This window comes from Siphateles boraxobius, unplaced genomic scaffold (genome assembly GCF_051911475.1).
Source record: "Siphateles boraxobius isolate OS27281-9 unplaced genomic scaffold, OSU_SipBor_1 8, whole genome shotgun sequence".
Taxonomy (NCBI): domain Eukaryota; kingdom Metazoa; phylum Chordata; class Actinopteri; order Cypriniformes; family Leuciscidae; genus Siphateles; species Siphateles boraxobius.
Genome location: NW_027509208.1, coordinates 9,741,238 through 9,760,111, shown reverse-complemented (window position 1 = coordinate 9,760,111; position 18,874 = coordinate 9,741,238).

Sequence of the window (18,874 nt, the reverse complement as noted above, 5' to 3'; positions counted from 1 at the left end):
CAGATTTGGGTCAGCTGCATGCGTAGACTAAACAGGTGTCGGTTTTTCTTGCTCTGGTGATTTTCAGTCTGAGAAAGATTCGGGAGGAGTCCAGGGTTCCTCTGAGTGTGGGAGTACAACGTTTGGGATGCATGCTGACATCACTTTAAGAGCATGTTGTCATCGTTTAAAACCATTAATGGTGTTATATAACTGAGATTCATTGATGTATTGTCATAATTATGCATGATGTAAACAGAAAGCCATTGCAATTGCATGATGTCACTAAAACAAGTGCTCTGTGTACTGTAGATGTCATGTGTAATTTATCATGTGTGCTTTTTCTCACATTGGCTATAAAACCCTTTACTCTGTACAGTACATTGTATGCTTTACAAGACCTAATTCTAGTTCTTCCATTACTGAATAAACATGATAATGCTTTATGAACAACGACATCAAGGGATGTTTACACAGCCACTCTCATTAACTGCGTTATATCCTCTGTAAGTGTCAGTATCTTTACAACACAGTTACACTTCCTAATAAAAGACACCGCTTCAATAACAGAGTGTAGCTGTCTGATATGGGCACACACATCCTTTAAGCCAAAAAGAGCACTGATCATATGAAGACAGTTGATTCTGAATTTGGAACATCAGTTCTTCTCTTTTATTTCTTTGTTCTGAAACTTTAGCAGATATAACTTGAAAAAAACTTATATTTTATATAATATTCCAAATGAAGACCTCCGATGCAAAAGCCTCTAAAAGCCACATATGTCAAAATGAGATGATAATATTGAGTGAATGCTCTCGGCACATAGTATACACATAGTATACACTCATTAAATACTTTCACTTCAAACTCACTAAATCCCAGCCTGAGCCCATTCAGAAATGTCGGTACTTAGGTAGAAACCTAAACATTGGAGCCTGATAAAAATGTTAATATTAAAGAAAAATGTTAGACGGACTTAGAGGCTTTTGCATCTGAAGTCTTCAAATATACTATTATATTATATTATATTATATTATATTATATTATATTATATTATATTATATTATATTATATTATATTATATTATATTATATTATATTATATATAATTTGAAGGTCATATGACATTTCAATAATGAATAAGCTCATTAAGTTTTCAGTGAGTTAGTAATAATAAAATAATAAAAAATAATATTAATAATAATGAATGTCATTTATAAATAGTATTCATTATTATTATTAAAAATAAATTATAATTTTTTATTTAATTTCTTTATAAAAATGAAGATGAATTTGTATAACATTATTTATTGATATTGACATTATTATTATTATGTTTAAAACACACACACACACACACACACACACACACACACACACACACACACACACACACACACACACACACACACCCTTTACCACTTTACCACCCTTTACCCTTTACCTGCAAACATTTGAAGTGAGAAGTGAATGTTATTCAGATTCTGTCTGTGACCATTAAGTAAATAGGCCGTAGCACCTGTAGGTCTTTTTAGGCTGTCAGACTCTGACAGCTCCTTCAGGAAAGGCAAAGCCACATGAATTTACAGGGTGAATGCAATGTTTTGAACTAAATATTCATTGGGGGAAAAAACAACATACCAGGTTCCTTTGATATCTTTGGATCATACGCGGTAAAATTGGGAAGGATAGCAGCGTATCACGCAATGAAACACCTGTTTTGAAATAAAAATGGTAAAGAAAAACAGTTAAGTCACACTCCCTATGAATGAAACATTTACCTTGGCACATAATGAAACAAAAAAAGGTAGATTTGACAAACAGTTTAAGGAAACCAGTTAGGAGTGCCTGCCAAATTACAAAGAGAAAGAGAGAGAAAATGGTATTCCTGTTAAATCACCCGAAAGCAAACAGCCAATGCCGGCTTATGAAAGACGGATAATGACTGTTTGGGTACACGGCTTCATGAACGGCTCGCTCAATGAATGAGGCAAATTAAACAAATAAATGCAAGGAAGTCAAGTTTCCGTCTCTCTTTTTTTTCTTGCAGTCTATTGAATGCCAAATGAACTTAATACCTGGGCATATTGGAGAACCTAAAAGAAAGAGAGAGGAAAAGGGTTACTTTTTGGAGCCTAGAAGACTGAGTGATCGTAACCTACTCTGCAACTCAATGTCTGAAGGTGGCATGCGAATAGTAATAGATGACTGAAGACATTGAAAGAAAACAGAAGAAAAACAGGCTCGACATCTGGCAGGGTAGTGTGCTAGATTGGACGTGTTGTAGTAGGTCAAGACTCGACAGTTGTCTGGAAAACGTCTCTTTTTTTGGGCACCTCTGTGGCCTGCTTTAAAAAAAAAATCACTAACATGTTTTGCAAGCTATAGCTCAAGCATAATGATCGAAGTCTAAGCCATCACAAAGACAAGGAACTTGTTCTCATGTTGTTTACTGACATCACCTACATTCTGTTCTCGTGCGGATTATGTGCGGATAATACTGTGTGTCTTCTTTTGTACAGTACAGTGATCTTTGCCATGGGAGCATGTTTCTTAAGAATCCTGCCCATGAACCCACATGAATTGCCTTTTAAGGGAAAGTTAAGCACAAAGACGGCCCGAGCTGAATAAGATGCCTTTCCAATGAGAGATTCACCACAAGCAGGCAATACAGCTAAAATAAAGACAAAGATTTTTTGTGCATATCCTGTATTTTCATAACTTGGAATTTCAAAGCAAACCCATTCTGTAACACACTAAGTCTGGTCTGATTGTGTATAAAGTTAACCACAGAGCCTCTAGGCATTTTATTATGTCTGTCTCGATTAAACAGGACAGAGCAAACCTGGCTTAAAATTAATAAGCAAGTGCACTATAGCATGTAAAGCATAAAAGTGAATAATTATGTTGAACTGATTATGTTGTGTATATTTACTTTACACAATGTTGCGAAAATATAGCCAGAAGAATTATGTGTGTTAAGGGTGTATCCATCCAATCTTTCAACTTACGCCAAGACCATGTAAAGTCAATAAACCCGCTAACTTTCATACAATACAAAACCAAAAAGGGACATGATGTAACTATCTGCAAAAAGTGCTCATTACAGAGAATCATGTCGTTGAAGGTTCTGCCTAGAACAGTACAGTACAACCACTAAAAAGATGATTTAAACATCATTACAGCTAAAATAAGACCAAATGCACTTTAAGACTGAAGAATATCGCCTTTCACACACTTAAGTGTGATAGGGGTTAGGTGCCTTGCTTAAGGGCACCTCAGTTAAGTACCTCAGTTAGGGTAATGAGAGTGGAAGAGAGCGCTGTTCATTCACTCCCCCCAACTATTTCCGGCCGGTACTGAGACTTAAACCCAAGGCCTTTCGTTACAAGTCCGAATCTCTAACCATTAGACCACAACTCAAAGGGTTAGTTCACCCAAATACCACTCAGCAGTTTGTGTAAAGGAATGTTCCGGGTTCATAACAAGTTAATGTCTATCCACACATGCTAAATGCTAATGTGCTTAATTATCACACACACACACATGTTTGTTAAGCCGAGCCCAAAACAAAGTAATGACTGATGTTGGTCATATTTTTTTATTTAAATGTGGTCCCAGAAAATAATGTTTTTTAGTTGTTGTTATAATTTTTTTTTAAAGTAAAAATAAATGAGTTAGTTCACCCAAAAATTTAAATTATCCCATAATTTACACACCCTCAAGCCCTTCTAGGTGTATATAACTTTCTTCGTTCAGCCAAACACAATCGGAGTTATATTAAAAATATCCTGGCTCTTCCAAGCTTTATAATGGGAGTGAATAGTAACTGAGATTTGAAGCCCAAAATCCATTCATCATAAACGTAATCTATACGCTGATGCTTTTTTGTTAGAAAAATAACCACATTTATTACTTAAACTACAACCCCATTTCCAGAAATATACATTCTACATCATACGTTAGGTCAGAGGTTACACTTCTGCCAGAACTCGACTCGCATACGGCCGTTACCGTAAGCCGCTGATTATAGATTATACAACCCCATTTCCAGAAAAGTTGGGACATTTTGTAAAATGCAATAAAATCAAAAATCTGTGATTTGTTAATTCTATTTAAACTTTTTTTAACTGACAAAAGTACAAAGAAAAGTTTTCCAATGTTCTCACCGACCAACATAATTGTATTTTGTAAATATGAACAAATTTTGATTTTGATGGCTGCAACACACCCCAAAAAGTTGGGACAGAGATATGTTTACCACTGTGTCACTTCACCTTTCCTTTTAATTACACTTTTTAATCATTTGGGAGTTGAGGATACTAATTGTTGGAGTTTTGCTAGTGGAATATTTGCCCAATCTTGTCTGATACAAGACAGCGGCTCAACAGTCTGTGGTCATCGTTGCCTGATTCTCCTTTTCATGATGGGTCATACATTTTCCATAAGAGACATATCTGGACTGCGGTAAGGCAGGCAGACACATCTCTTCTATGGTGAAGAGTGTATAGAAACCACTCAGTTTAGCATGTGCAGAATGAGGCCTTCCTTCCCAGGAAAGATGTAATCTTGATGGCAGTTTATGTCTCTGTACAATACAAATATATGCCTCCATGTCAATGGTACCTTCACAATAATGCAAGTTAACCATACCGTTTGCAATGATGCACCTCAATACCAGCACAGATGTTTGCTTTTGCACCTGTCGTGGTGAAAGTCTGGTTGGTCCCTTTCGTCTTTGGGACTGAGAACTCGATGTCCATTTTTTTCCAAAAACAAGCTGAAACATGGACTCATCTGACCACAGCCAGACCATTTCCACTGTCATCTAGACCATCTGAGATGAGCTCAGGCCCAAAGAACTCGCCGGCATCTCCACATTGAACTGATGTAAAGCTTTTTCCTTGCGTAACAGAGATTCAAGTGGCATTTCTTGATGCAGCGTCAGACTGTGTTCAGTGAAAACGGTTTTATTATTTTTTATTTTATTATTTATTTTGCAGTGAAAACCAAATTACTCCTGAGCACATGTGTCTGTATTTAACAGATTAGCATGATGGTATCTTGTGCAATGCCATCTGAGGGCTCAAAGGTCACGCACATTCAACAGAGGTCTACTGCCTTACCCAACACTGACTGAGATTTCTCTGGATTCCCTGAATCTTGTGACAATATTATGTATGGAAGATGATGAAAGATATCAATTATTTGCAATCTTGCATTGAGAAATGTGATTTTTTAATTGTTTGACAATTCTCTGATATGATATTTGGCACAAAGTGATGAGCCATGATGACCCATCTTTGCTTAAAAAGACTGAGAAGCACTTTTACACCCAGACATGATACCCTCAACTATTACCAATTCACCTGCTCATTGTGGACTGTTTCAAAATAGTTGGATAATCTAATTTGGATAATCTTTTTCACTTTTATTTAGTCTCTGTCCCAACTTTTTTGGGGTGTGTTGCAGCCATCAAAATCAAAATTTGTTCATATTTACAAAATGCAATTATGTTGGTCAGTGAAAACATTAGAAAACTTTTCTTTGTACTTTTGTCAGTTAAAAAAAGTTTAAATAGAAATAACAAATCACAGATTCTTGATTTTATTGCATTTTACAAAATGTCCCAACTTTTCTGGAAATGGGGTTGTATAATCTATAATCACCGGCTTCCGGTAACGGCCGTATGCGAGTCGAGTTCTGACAGAAGAGTAACCTCTGACCTAACGTATGATGTAGTATGTAGGTGTAGCGAAAGCTTAGGTGAGAGTAGACGCCTCTCGCGGTTCAAACTAACAGGGCTGGGCAACAACTCAAGCTCCTTCGACATTTCTCTTTAAAAATTCTCGTTTTAGACTTTAATTTAATTTAATTTGTGACCATTAGTTAAAACAGGTCAAAATGCACCTGCAGACTATTTTCCAGTCATGAATTTTGTCATTGAGGGTATAAAATAAAATATTGTGCAAAAATCTCATCTCGTTCTCGTGTACCCAAACTCGTGTCTCATCTCGTCTTGTGAGATAAGTGTCTCGTCACACCCCTAGTGACCAGTGTTTTGCTCTATCCTCTGCGCTTCCACGTTCATCAATACGTCATGCGTCGGGTCAGAGGTCACTCTTTGACCGTAATTCGACTCTCGTATGGCCGTTACCAGAAACCAGTGATTATAGTTTATAAAGTTATAAATCAATCCATCAATAAATAAATATATAAAGTTATAAATATGGAATTCACTCCTGTTGTAGAGCTTGTAAGAGCCAGGATATTTTTAATATAGGCTAACTCTGATTGTGTTTGGCTGAAAGAAGAAAGTCATATACACCTATAGGGTGGCTTGAGAGTGAGTAAATTAGGGGATCATTTTAATTTAACTAAAAAACATTATTTTCTGGGACCACATTTAAATAAAAAAATATGACCAACATCAGGCACAACTTGTTTTGGGACTTTTTTAAGTTTGAGCTCGGCTTAACAAACATGTTTGTTTGTGATAATTAACCACATTAGCATTTAGCATGTGTGGATAGACATTAACTTGTGCTGAACCCGGAACATTCCTTTACACAAACTGCTGAATGATGCAGATGAGCCATGAATCATCCGCAAAATGCTGTGGAAGACGGGACCTGGGTGTTGAGCGGCAGGGCGTAGCGCATTTGAACGGTCATGTTTGTGAGGATTAGTGGGCGAGTGCACAGTAGTGGACAGTAAGCTAGCCTAGCAGTGATAGATTCCTCACCGAATGAGCAGACACTTTCACTCTTTCACCTCATCTCGTCTCTGCACTGCTCTGACTCATGCCATGTCTGTTATTCAAACTAGGGAGGAAAGTACTGGAAAACCCCTCTCATCCTCCATGTTACCTTCATGACTGTGCTGTTTTGCTAATCTCCATTTTGGGCAAAGAGACTTTAAAAGACAACAAATGTGTGTGTGTTTGTATATGCTGTGTTCAACAGAGTGTGATATGTTGCTAACTTAGCTGTTTTGCATGTTCTTTTTGGCTGATGTGGTGTTGTCCCATACGGTGTTGGACCTTCATTGTTTGTTGATTTAAATGTCAAGTACGGATGCATCAGACCTGAGTTTGTGGCTGAGAGCTGTGTTTTTGTGTGTGTTGTGTGTCACCAGTCTGCTATTTTCTCCCTGTTTTGGGGTAACATTCCTGTACTGCTTGTGTTGGCACTGAAGAATCAGAGCTTTTCATGGCCGCTGCCGCAGACATCCACCCTTCACTCTCTGAACGCACTCTACAAGGCCAACGTTACTCATCTAGGTGAAGATAGACAAAGAGCAATTATATAACAACTAAGAGCGAAAAATGGATACTGTATACTGTACCTTAATCAACTTTCCTCTTTATGACTTACCAGTATCACTGCACTAAATAAAAAATAGCAAAATATCATCACTTTAATTCAGCATTTATTCAGCACTGTTACAAAAAAAAAGCTGTTCTTTTGACATTTCTATTCATCAAAGAAACCTAAATGTATCATTCTTTACACAAAAATATTAAGCAGCACAACTGTTTTTTTTTTTTTTTACATTTATAATAATAAGAAATGTTTCTTGAGCACCAAATCAGCATATTTAAATGATTTCTGAAGAATCATGTGACACTGAAGACGGGAGTATGATGCTGAAAATTCAGCTTTGCCATCACAGAAATAAATAACTATTTATTTTAAAGGGATAGTTCACCCAAAAATGAAAATTCTCTCAGTATTTACTTTCACCTAATGTTGTTCGAACCCCCTAAGACCTTCGTTCATCTTCGGAACTCGAATTAAGATATGTTTGATGAAATCTGAGAGCTGGATCATTCCTCCATACTCCTCCATAGGCTTCTTGAGGGATTGAACTTGCCGGCCTCGAAAAGTTATTAAAGACATCGTTAAAATAGTCCAAGTGACTACAGTGGCTCAATCTTAAGTTTATCAAGCGACGAGAACACTTTTTGTGCGCAAAAAAAACACAAAAATAACGACGTTATTTCAACTATTCATTTCCTTCTCTCTGGGCCTCGAGTCAGGTTACTAGTTTAACAGCGTATGATCTGTTGTTCTACGTCACACGCATCACCCACATGACCAGCGTCGGCCAATAGTGAACCTACGTGTGACGTAGCTCTGCGCAATTACACTAGTTTAACTGACTAGAGGCCCAAAGAGAAGGACATGAATAGTCGAAATAAAGTGGTTATTTATGTTTGTTTTTGCGCACAAAAAGTATTCTCGTCGCTTGATAAACTTAATATTGAGCCACTGTAGTCACTTGGACTATTTTAACGATGTCTTTAATGAATTTTCGAGGCCGGCAAGTTTCAATCCCTCAGGAAGCCTATGGACTAGTATGGAGGAATGATCCAGCTCTCAGATTTCATCAAAAATATCTTAATTCGTGTTCCGAAGATGAGCAATGGTCTTACGGGTTGGAACAACATGAGGGTGAGTAAATACTGACAAAATTTTCATTTTTGGGTGAACTATCACTTTAAATGTACAAATAGAAAGCTGATCTTTTAAATTGTAACAATACTTCACAACACAATTTATACATTTAAGTGTGTCTACACGTTTTTAGGACCACTATATTTAAATCAAGAACAGTTATACATACAAATTAATTATTTTAAGTTTATTTCGCCTGTTTAAACAGTGAGTCTTTAAGTCTTACTTTCCATAAACAGTCCATCTTTGCACTCTGGTCCAATTTAGAAGACCGAAGACCGGGAAATGGCCTATAAATGTACAGAGTTTACTGGTACAAATTCCTCTTGTTGTCAGAGCATGTGTCACTCACAGATCTCAGTCTGTTTTGACCTTTCTAGTCTCATTACGGGTGTCTAAATACATACCGCTTCAGACGCCACATAGGAACAAAGCTATCCTATTTGTGTGAGGTTTGGCGAGGCTTCTGCAAACAGCCAATCTCTCTGAGAGATTGAAAATATGGAGCCACATCTATAGAAGGTTAACTGCTCTGTGGGGGGAGGAGGAGATGCATACCTTGCGTTGTCTGGTAAAGCAGTAATGTTGGTGTATGTCTAGGGGAATGGGCTGTTCAGGGGCCTATATTTGGATCTTTATTCTTTGTCGTGACATCGTTCAAACCACGATCTGAATTCCAGGAGAAGAGAGGACTCCATAAACTGAGTAAAGTCAGTCAGGCGGCCATATAGAATATCACTAATTGGTGATTGGAGAACAGCACAAAATTGCACTGGTTTAGTGGGAGACTTTCTACTCTCTGCTGTAAATCGTACAACGAGGCACATAAGACCACAGCACTTTCCATGATTTTCTGTTGTAGTCTAAAGAATATCTTAAATATTTACTGACCATCGTGTTATTTCTTCCAAGAACTCACATTTTTTCACCATACAAAAAGTTAGTGTTTTGACATCAGTGTTTGCCAAGATACAAGTTTGAAATACCCCTTTGAAAAAATAAGCTAAACTAAATACACAGAATCTATGTCTTAAATGTAAATATCAGTTAACTTAATCAGATCATATTTTGGCACAAAAAAATGACATGAATAAACTAATGAACAGAAACACTAAATATTCCACTGTGATAACCGATGACGTTGCCACACAAAATGATTAATTGTATGTTTGTTTATTATAATTCTATGTATATTTTGTTGACTATCATTATTTGGGTATATTACTTTGTTTATGACCGATTTCTGAAATTAATTACTTATTTATTTTAACTGTGTTAAGTGATGTTTGTTATTCCCTGTGTACAGTAAGTGTAATGAACTAGTCCTATGTGTATAAGTTCCCCATGCGTGTCATTTGGAAGGTCATGTTTTTTTGTTTAGTTTGGTTTGCTTAGTTGGTTTGATTACTGTTAAGTCGACCCTTTTTATGGGCCCAGACCTGACTTTTTTATTATGTTCAGTTTTCAAGTAATTTAATTTGTAACTTTGTTTGGCATTTAATAAATAATTTTCTTTGTTTGGAAATCCTGCATTCTGTGCCCTTGATGGCTTGGTCCCTCACATCCACTATAAAAAAAAACATAAAATGATGCAGAGGTCAGTGAATAGTTTTTAATCTTTTTGTTTAAAATGAATCCTCCAAACAAACTGAATCACTAGAATGAATTTGACTTTCCAACTCAAAATAAGAGAGAACCGTTTAGGACGAACCGATTGACTAAAATGAATAGGACTGTCCAGCGCTTCATACAGTATTCCAAAGGGGGCCGTTTGGATGTATCAATTCACTAGAATAAATTAGACTTTCCAATGCTGCATATGTAGTCAATGTAGTTTTGACTTACTGCAAAATGGCTTGTTACTGGAAAAGTTACAACATTTTGAAAACAGCGGAACCACTCATTATAATGACAAATGTAGTTCATAGAGTTCTTGTGTCCCTACTTTTAGTGAGTTATTCTCTACACTGCTCAGTAACTGATCTAAATACAAACAGATGGTTACTTTAGTCCAAGACCTCCAGAAACAGGACTTATTGGGCACTGTTAAGTGTATTGGCTACTGTCACCCAGGATAGAAAAAAAACGATTCAGATTTTTCTCAAGTTTTGACCTAATTCTTTATTTAGTTGCTGGTAACATTAGACGGCTTCAAAAATGGGCTTGTGGCGTGGATGAAACTTAACTGGTCCGTGCATATCCCAGCTTCCTCTCTCAGATCAAACCTTTCAACAAATCAACCACTGTTTCCCACCACATTCCATCCTTTAAATTTCAAACAAAACAACACTCAATACTCGATAGCCTTTTTCAGAAACTCACACAAGCCACCCACCCCATCATGCCCCTTTACTTGTCTCATAAATCAACCAACCCTTTCTGAGGGACCCAATTTCCACATTCTTTGCTCTCAGAATACCTTAAATGATCTAATGAGCGGTGTGGTTTTTCGTTTCGAGACGTGATGCTGTACGGTGGGCTTGGGCCAGTCTGGACTTTGAATCAGTTCAGTCTGACCCAGCCGCACCATTTCAAAGGGCCAAAACTACAGCCCGTAACCACCATTAACTCCGTTTGCCGTGTCTGCCACATGTGGTATTTAAACTGAGGCTGAGGGAGGGTCAGTTTGAAGTTTCAAAGTGCGGAACATTCTTTTAACGGCCAGCCAGAAGCCAATTATAGAGGCAGCGGCTTTAGATGAGGTGGCAGATTGAGGGCTAAATAATCTTTCTTAGAGTTTATTTTATGGTTCAGTACTTATAGCTGCTTGAGCATTTTAATGATGAGGCTTTATACACTGAAATATACAGTATGATGCAGCCACTCTAATTTATGTCTTTACATTAAACTTTTTCAGCAGTAATCAAGCAGGAGTAATCAAATGTGCAGATTGAGACGATAACCATGTAAGGGACCATTCGGTATGTATGGAATGGACCACCGGAGGAAAATAGGGGAGGGTCATTTTATTCTTTGTTGAGGGGAGGGTCATCCAACTTTTTTTCGTCTAGAGGGAGGGTCACCCAACTTTTGTATTCATGAAAACAGCAACATTTCAAAGTGGCTTGTTTGGTGCATATTTTTCCATGTAGTTCCATGTAGCTTTCTCCCTCTTGGCCCCCCATCGCTAGCAGATGGGTCTGACCTAACAAAAATCAGACGCGAAAGATAAAGTCCAGTTTGGCGCTGTTTGACAGTGCGCCCGCTTCGGACGTGCGTGCTCAGAAAAAGTGTATCATCTCAGAACAGAACGCATGAAATGTTTACCCGGCAAAGCTTTAAATTACGAGCAAATAATGAGTGCGAATAAGTGCAGTGTCCTGTGAGTGTAAATCGCTGCATTAACATGTGATGTGAATGCAGTTTTAAAGTATTGGTACTTAAATCCTTGTTTATACTTTGCCTGGCTCCGCAAGCCTCCGCTGCCTGCGCGCTCCTCCCCAAACGGACGAGGCGTTTAGGCCGTGTGTCCACCAAAGCACCAAAGTTTTTTCACGCAGCTGGCGTAAAATTCCAATTGTTTTCAATGGGAGCGCCGATTTTTTTAAACGCCATGAGCGTAACGATGCGCTGAGCGAGTATTTAACGCTCAAGCGCTGAGGGCCCGGCGTTTTTTACTGGGCGCCGAGAGTTGAAAAATTTTCAACTTTGGGTAAAACGCTGCGCTCATCACTGTCACTTTTTACACAGCCCTCCAATCACAGTGGAGGAGGGGCGGGACAAAAACCACACGACCAACTGTCACAACATTCTTTCTGTACAACGACGTCAACCAGCAGAGCTAACCGAACAAAATGGATGAAAAATATTTTTTTAGTATGAAACAAATTATCTACGAAATCAGTTACAAGTAAACTGTGCTGCGGATATTCTGTATCATAGCAACGAATCGTCTCAACTGAAAAAACGCAGCGCTGCTAAAACGCTCTCAAGCGCCCACAGCTAGGCGTTTTCAGCAGAGCGTCTAGCGTTTTCAGCTGGCTAAAAATGCTTTGGTGGACACACGGCCTTATACTCGACGTGCTCGCCGTTGTACTATTCTTTGAATTGGCAGGAGGCGACTCGGAGTAATTCCCCTCTAAACCACCAGGAATCAGCGGCGAGAAGAAGTAAGGTACACAGGTGAATGTTTATTTTAGTACACTTCACCAACACCACACTACAAAAGAATCGTGTTAAAGGGAAACTAAACCCTAAACCAACTTTTTTAAGTTAATGATCTGTAAGAATGGGGCTTTATTAGTACTGTTCATTGATTCAAGTAACTTTTTTGACATTTGTGTATAAAGTGTTTTAATTCTACAATCTATGGTGTAAAAACGTCTGAGTGCTACCCTCTTCAGGTTGAACGGTGGTTACTGCAGTTGAATTTTCCTATTGGATGTTTGGGGTAGTTCGTGACGTAAGCGGTTGTTGGTGACATAGGCAAGTTCCATACAGACAGATGCGTCTCAGCTACACGCCCCCCTCCGCTGGTCTCTGCCCACTTTTCCAGCATTTTTCAAATATTGCCAGTGGGTGGAGTCAGGCTCTGACCAGGGGTTTAGTTACCCTTTAAGCAGTAAACCTTGAGATTGTTAATTGACCTATGGCTAAGCCACGCCCCCTCCACTCGCAAACAGTCGACATTCGGGGTGACAGGCGCTATGGCAGCTGTCACAGTAGGAGACATTTCACAGGAGGGAATTGATGATTTTTGGAGACAGAAAGATTATATAGATATACATTTTGGTAGAAAGTGGTCTAAAATATTGTGCTTTAATATGTAATAAATGGTCCATGATCAAATTAAATATGTACAGGTCTAAGTTGCATACGTTTCCAGGACAAGCCTTTTTACCATCTTTACCAAGAGTAACGTTACCTCTCCGTTAGTTTGGTGCTACAGTATTTACATGAATCATTCAGCACAACATTGCTAACATTTGTTATCTCGGTTATTTATACGTTAATGAAGCTAAGTGACATGATGTACAACGCAGCTAGAAGCTAACGTTAACGTTTTCTAATGTTAGGCTAACGTTACGTTAGAGATGTTTAAGATAACGTTCAAATACGTTGTTGACTTATCTTAGAACAGATGTAGACATCCTTGTTTAATTTATTCACGTTTAGTTGTTGTTGTGGTCTACCGCATAACTTAATTCAGACACTTATCTCGGTTGAGATGTGGCTTGGGAAAGGGTACAAAATACACACCGTCGCCCAGCCTCTCGGGATACCTAGGGTCTGAGTTGCATGTACCCCATTGCACACCGTTTGACCATTTAAACTTAAAATGACGTGAAAAAAACATATAAAAACAAATGAGAATGACTAACTGCAATGCATTTCAATGGACGAGGAAGCAGAGAATGTCCGAGTGTATGGGTTAGCTATGCGCACTGTGATTGGCTCATCGCGTTTGGGGGCGTGGCTTAGCCATAGGTCAATTGTTACATTATAACGAAATTAACGATAACTTACATATTTTCTAATTTATAACATTTTCATTTAGTTTCGAGAACATTTTTTATAAAACATGGACCATAATTAAAAGGGCTTATGTCTGCAATTGTAGGCTCATTTTGTAAATTGAAGCAACTACACACAAACTGGGTGCCGGTGTGATGAGACGTATGCATATATGCTCGGCCAGAATCGTCTCGAAGTCGTGCATCTTCGGATGCGGAGCCGTGCGCGCAGTTACAAAATTTGCAGTGCACACCGCCAAGTGCGCACTTTCGTGCTCGTGCGGACGCGTCGAGTAGGCTATAAACCAAGCTCAAGGTGCCAGAACTGCAGCTGATAGAATGTGCACTGTAGCGATACCATATTTCTTCAAAAGCAGATCGTGGAGACATTAAATCATCCACAATCAAAAATCGTGATATCCAAAAGTACAAGTATAAAAAGGACTGTTATCATGTCTGAAAACAAACACAAGTAACGGAGTTTACAAAACTGTATCGCACACGTGTATACAGTGGTAGCCTACATTTATTCATCGCACAGGCCAGTCTTTTCGTAGATATATGTCACACTGTACAGCCCTGTACAGGACCCTTTTTAATGAACGTTTGGTGTAGGTCTAGGCATCGAGATTTCTTTGTCAAGCGCAAACAAGTACAGAAGTAATCAATAAATTATCGGGGAGGGTCATGCCATTTTTTTCACAATCATTTTGGAGAGTCATAGAAAAATGTATTGCTGGCGAAGGGAGGGTCAAGTCTATTTTTGACTATAGATCTCAAAACTCCTCCGGTAGCCCCTTAAATAAAAAACGAACAGTCCCTAATAATCAATAAACCTGATTTACCTGAATGATGCTTAAGTTGATTGTCTTCTGCTGATATTTGCAATATTCAAATCATACAGTTACAGTCACACTCTGTTGACAAAAATGTGCTTGAATGTGCTGAATTATGATTAATGTTAAACTGGAAAATGTTTGTGCAGCAGAGGTGTTAAGTGTGAATTTTATGCCTTCCATATGGTCAATTACACAGAAGCATTTGTGAATCGAGTTGGTTCACATACCGAGAGGCAGGGTGGAAAAATATGTATCATTTTTGGCGTTTCTATCAACATAAGGTTAGCATACTTCACTGAGGCCTGAATCTTCAACACATGTGAACCTGTTGAACCTTAATAGTCGCTTCTGTAGAAATGTTTGTCTATCACATATAAAACATGTATTTTTTCTAGTGATGCACCGAAATGAAAATTCTGGGTCAAAACCGAAAATTTAGGATGCACTTGGCCGAGAACCGAAACTGAAGCCGAAAATTGCTTCTTTTAAAAACTTATACTAATATAATATATATATACACAGTACAAAACCTAAAATATTTTTAAACAATAAATATAAATACTAATACCAAATAATATTATTCTTCAAGTTTTATGTTCCATCAAATAAAATAATTTTTTAACAGTTGTGCAAAAAGATCCACAATTATCTGAATAACTGCACACAAAATCACAGAATGGCAGTGGGCCTCTATTCTGCTGCTGCATGTAAACAATTTTTTAATTACATTTTAAATTGCTGTGCAAAACAACAGTGCAAAAACAGCACTAGAACTTAAAGGAGAACTCCGGGCAATTTTTAAGTTAATCTTGATCGTTAGACCTTTGTGAGTACTGACTATAGAAAAAAAAAACGAACCGGATTGGTGCTTGCTACGCGGAGCTGCGACCGCGAATGCCCAGAGCTCCCACTCAGCTAAAACGGCAGTTATGGGGGCATCGACATAAAGAGCGTTTTTGAACCTCTTAACAGACACAAAATGCAATTAAAATGTCTGTCCAACATGAACAGGGACCCTACATGTGAACAAGATGCGTTTAGCAACTTAGCCATTGTTTCAACTCACCTAAATAGTCTTTTAGACGACAAGCTGTAGTCTCGCGCTGCAGTCCCGTGCTGTAGCCGGAAAAGGTAAACAATGTCCAGGTGGGAGAAGCGTTGATCATGTGCGACGAGTTATGATCAGAGTTGCTTACAAGTGAAGAAGAAATGGTTCGTGTTTGTGCCTTTCCGAATAGTGATAACAGAATACGAAAATATAAGAGCTTATATTTTCATCGTCTTCCTTTCCATGACCTCGAGATTCTGCAGTTTGTGGCTAGTTGTATTTCAACTTGATGTGCAAACTCCCGTAGAAGTACTACGCGCTAAAGATTACCGCATTTGCAGTGAACAATTTGACAAGGATGACTACACACACTCAACACAGCGGGGCCGTTTGAAGAAAAATGCCATTCCATGTACGAAGACTCGTCGCACATGATCAACGCTCCTCCCACCTGGACATTGTTTACCTTTTCCGGCTACAGCACGGGACTGCAGCGCGAGACTACAGCTTGCCGTCTAAAAGACTATTTAGGTGAGTTGAAACAATGGCTAAGTTGCTAAACGCATATTGTTCACATGTAGGGTCCCTGTTCATGTTGGACAGACATTTTAATTGCATTTTGTGTCTGTTAAGAGGCTCAAAAACGCTCTTTATGTCGATGCCCCCATAGCTGCCGTTTTAGCTGGGTGGGAGCTCTGGGCATTCGCGGTCGCAGCTCCGCGTAGCAAGCACCAATCCGGTTCGGTTTTTTTTCTATAGTCAGTACTCACAAAGGTCTAACGATCAAGATTAACTTAAAAATTGCCCGGAGTTCTCCTTTAATCCAAACTCAAACTGTAAACGACATGTAAGCCTATGTAGCCTTAGGAAACACAGTTGTGCAGTGCTACGCAAATTTTAATGTAACTGCTATACACACAGAAAATTGGACTGGGGGTCTTACATGCGCTTCATGTGGCACACTAGCACACGCTGGGTCTCTTGCTCTCTCCCTGTCTTGCGTGCGCGCGCTACACGGTTCGGAGCACGAGCTCTTGCTCGCTCGCTCTTCCGGGAGATTTGAACTAATTTGCGGGCATCAGGGAGCCCCTATCAATAAGCGGGGGACATCCCTCTCTTTGATAGGCAGACGCGTCATAACAGCTTGACCGTGAGTGAAACCGAAGCGCTTGCGTACGGATGGGAGGGGCGGGTGACATTCATTTTCGGTTTACGTTTTCGGCTGTTTTTATTCATTTCGGCCCGAAACCGATAATGCCATTTTTCGGCGGCCGAAATTTCGGTGCACCCCTAATTTTTTCATTCAGTCTCATTAAATACAATTAAAAAATACTCAACATATTGTAATGTGGGTGGCGTTTTGGGATATTGTCTTGGCAACTAATTATTGAGACTGATTGAGAAATGAGAAACACCGGGGCGGGAGTTGTGTATTGAGAGGCTGGGTGTGGAAAAGGTTTAAATGGGGTGCAAAAGACGATGGAGGGGTTTGGTTCGGTTTGCATTGTGGATAACAGGACGGCGGTACTCACCTTTATTTTGGGAGGGGGGTGTCGTTCGCGGTTGGATAGGACCGCCGGCGATGAAGATAGATAGATAGCGGGTGCGGGGAGAGAGTATAGAGATGGGAAGTTAGGAGTGCCGTCGCGACTGTGCGGAAGGCTGATGCTATCGCCCGGCTGGACTTTGGCCTTTTTGAAATGGACTTACGGTGGGATTTCCCCTTGTTTGACTGAGACTGCCTGATACCAATCATCGTGACGACATCGCTCATATTTCTCGTCACGGAACGGTGTGGGCTACGTGGAATTCCCCCCCGCAGTAGGGAGGGGCAACGCCGCGGTGGGCGAGTTAAGTGTTTTAAGATTGTGTCTGTTTTAAATTAAACTAATGTATTAAATAAAGTTGTGCTTCATAATAATAGAGGGTGATAGTAAAGGTGGGTGGGACTGAAACTGGGAAGGTTTAGGGAACAGTCATGGGTACCATTTTACACCTGCATGAAGTTGAGGTTTTAAATGGGTTTGAAGTGCCACTGTAATTGATTCTGGGGTTTGTCACTAATGAAGTGAGTGAATTCACGTAGTGCTCTGTGCAATTCTACGGCTTTTCCAGGTTGTGTTTAGCCTGTCCTTGCAGTCCCCTCTATCAATAAAACTGTTTGATTGAAGTTGTGGTGGTGTGTTGTCTTCTGGTGCCAGACCATACTGGCTAAATAATTAAAGGTGGTGGCAGCAGCCTAATAAGAAATAGAGATATTACACTGGTGGCAGCGGTGGGATTTTAGGGGTCATTATGTTGGACCCAGAGGGGGATAACACACCATCGGCTTCTTTTGATAGGGTGCTAACAGGGCAAGGTTCAGTGTCTAGGATGGCGACAACACGACCAGTGTTTATGCCTGAAACTTTTACAGGAGTTAATCGTGATTGGTCAGATTGGATAGGACAATTTGAAATGGCCACTGAGGTGAATGGCTGGGACGATAGCTTGAAGTTGAAGTTCCTCTCCTTATTGTTATCTGGAAGGGCTCGAGACATTTTTTGTGGATTATCAACTGACTCTAGAAGCAGTTATATAGTACTAAAAGCATCGTTAGGGAGGTGTTTGGAGCCGTGTGATAGTGATGATTGGAACCGGGCCAGTTTTTTAGCCCGTCGGCGATTGCATAGTGAGACTGCGAGGGAATTTGGCAATGCTTTGCGTCGGTTGATTACTAAAGCTTATCCCGCTGCTGATAATAATACACGTGATCTATTTGCCCGTGACCATTTTATAGAACACGTGGGGAGCGGGGATTTGCGTGTCCAACTTCGCAGTGCAAAACCATCCACCTTGGAAGAGCTTGTCAATTTGGCTTCTGAATTAGAATTAATCCGAAGTTTGGAGCGAAATTGCCCTGTTGCAGATACTAAAGTGCGGGTGGTGTCAGAAGGTATTACAGATAATAAGCAAATGGAGACACTTTTGGGAGTGGTTGAAGGGTTGAGGCAGGAAGTAAAAACTTTGCAGCAGACAGTTCAGTCACTACAGGCTTGTGTTGAGATGCCACCATCTGGGAGGCGAAATGGTTCCTTTGAGACTCGGGGACAGATGG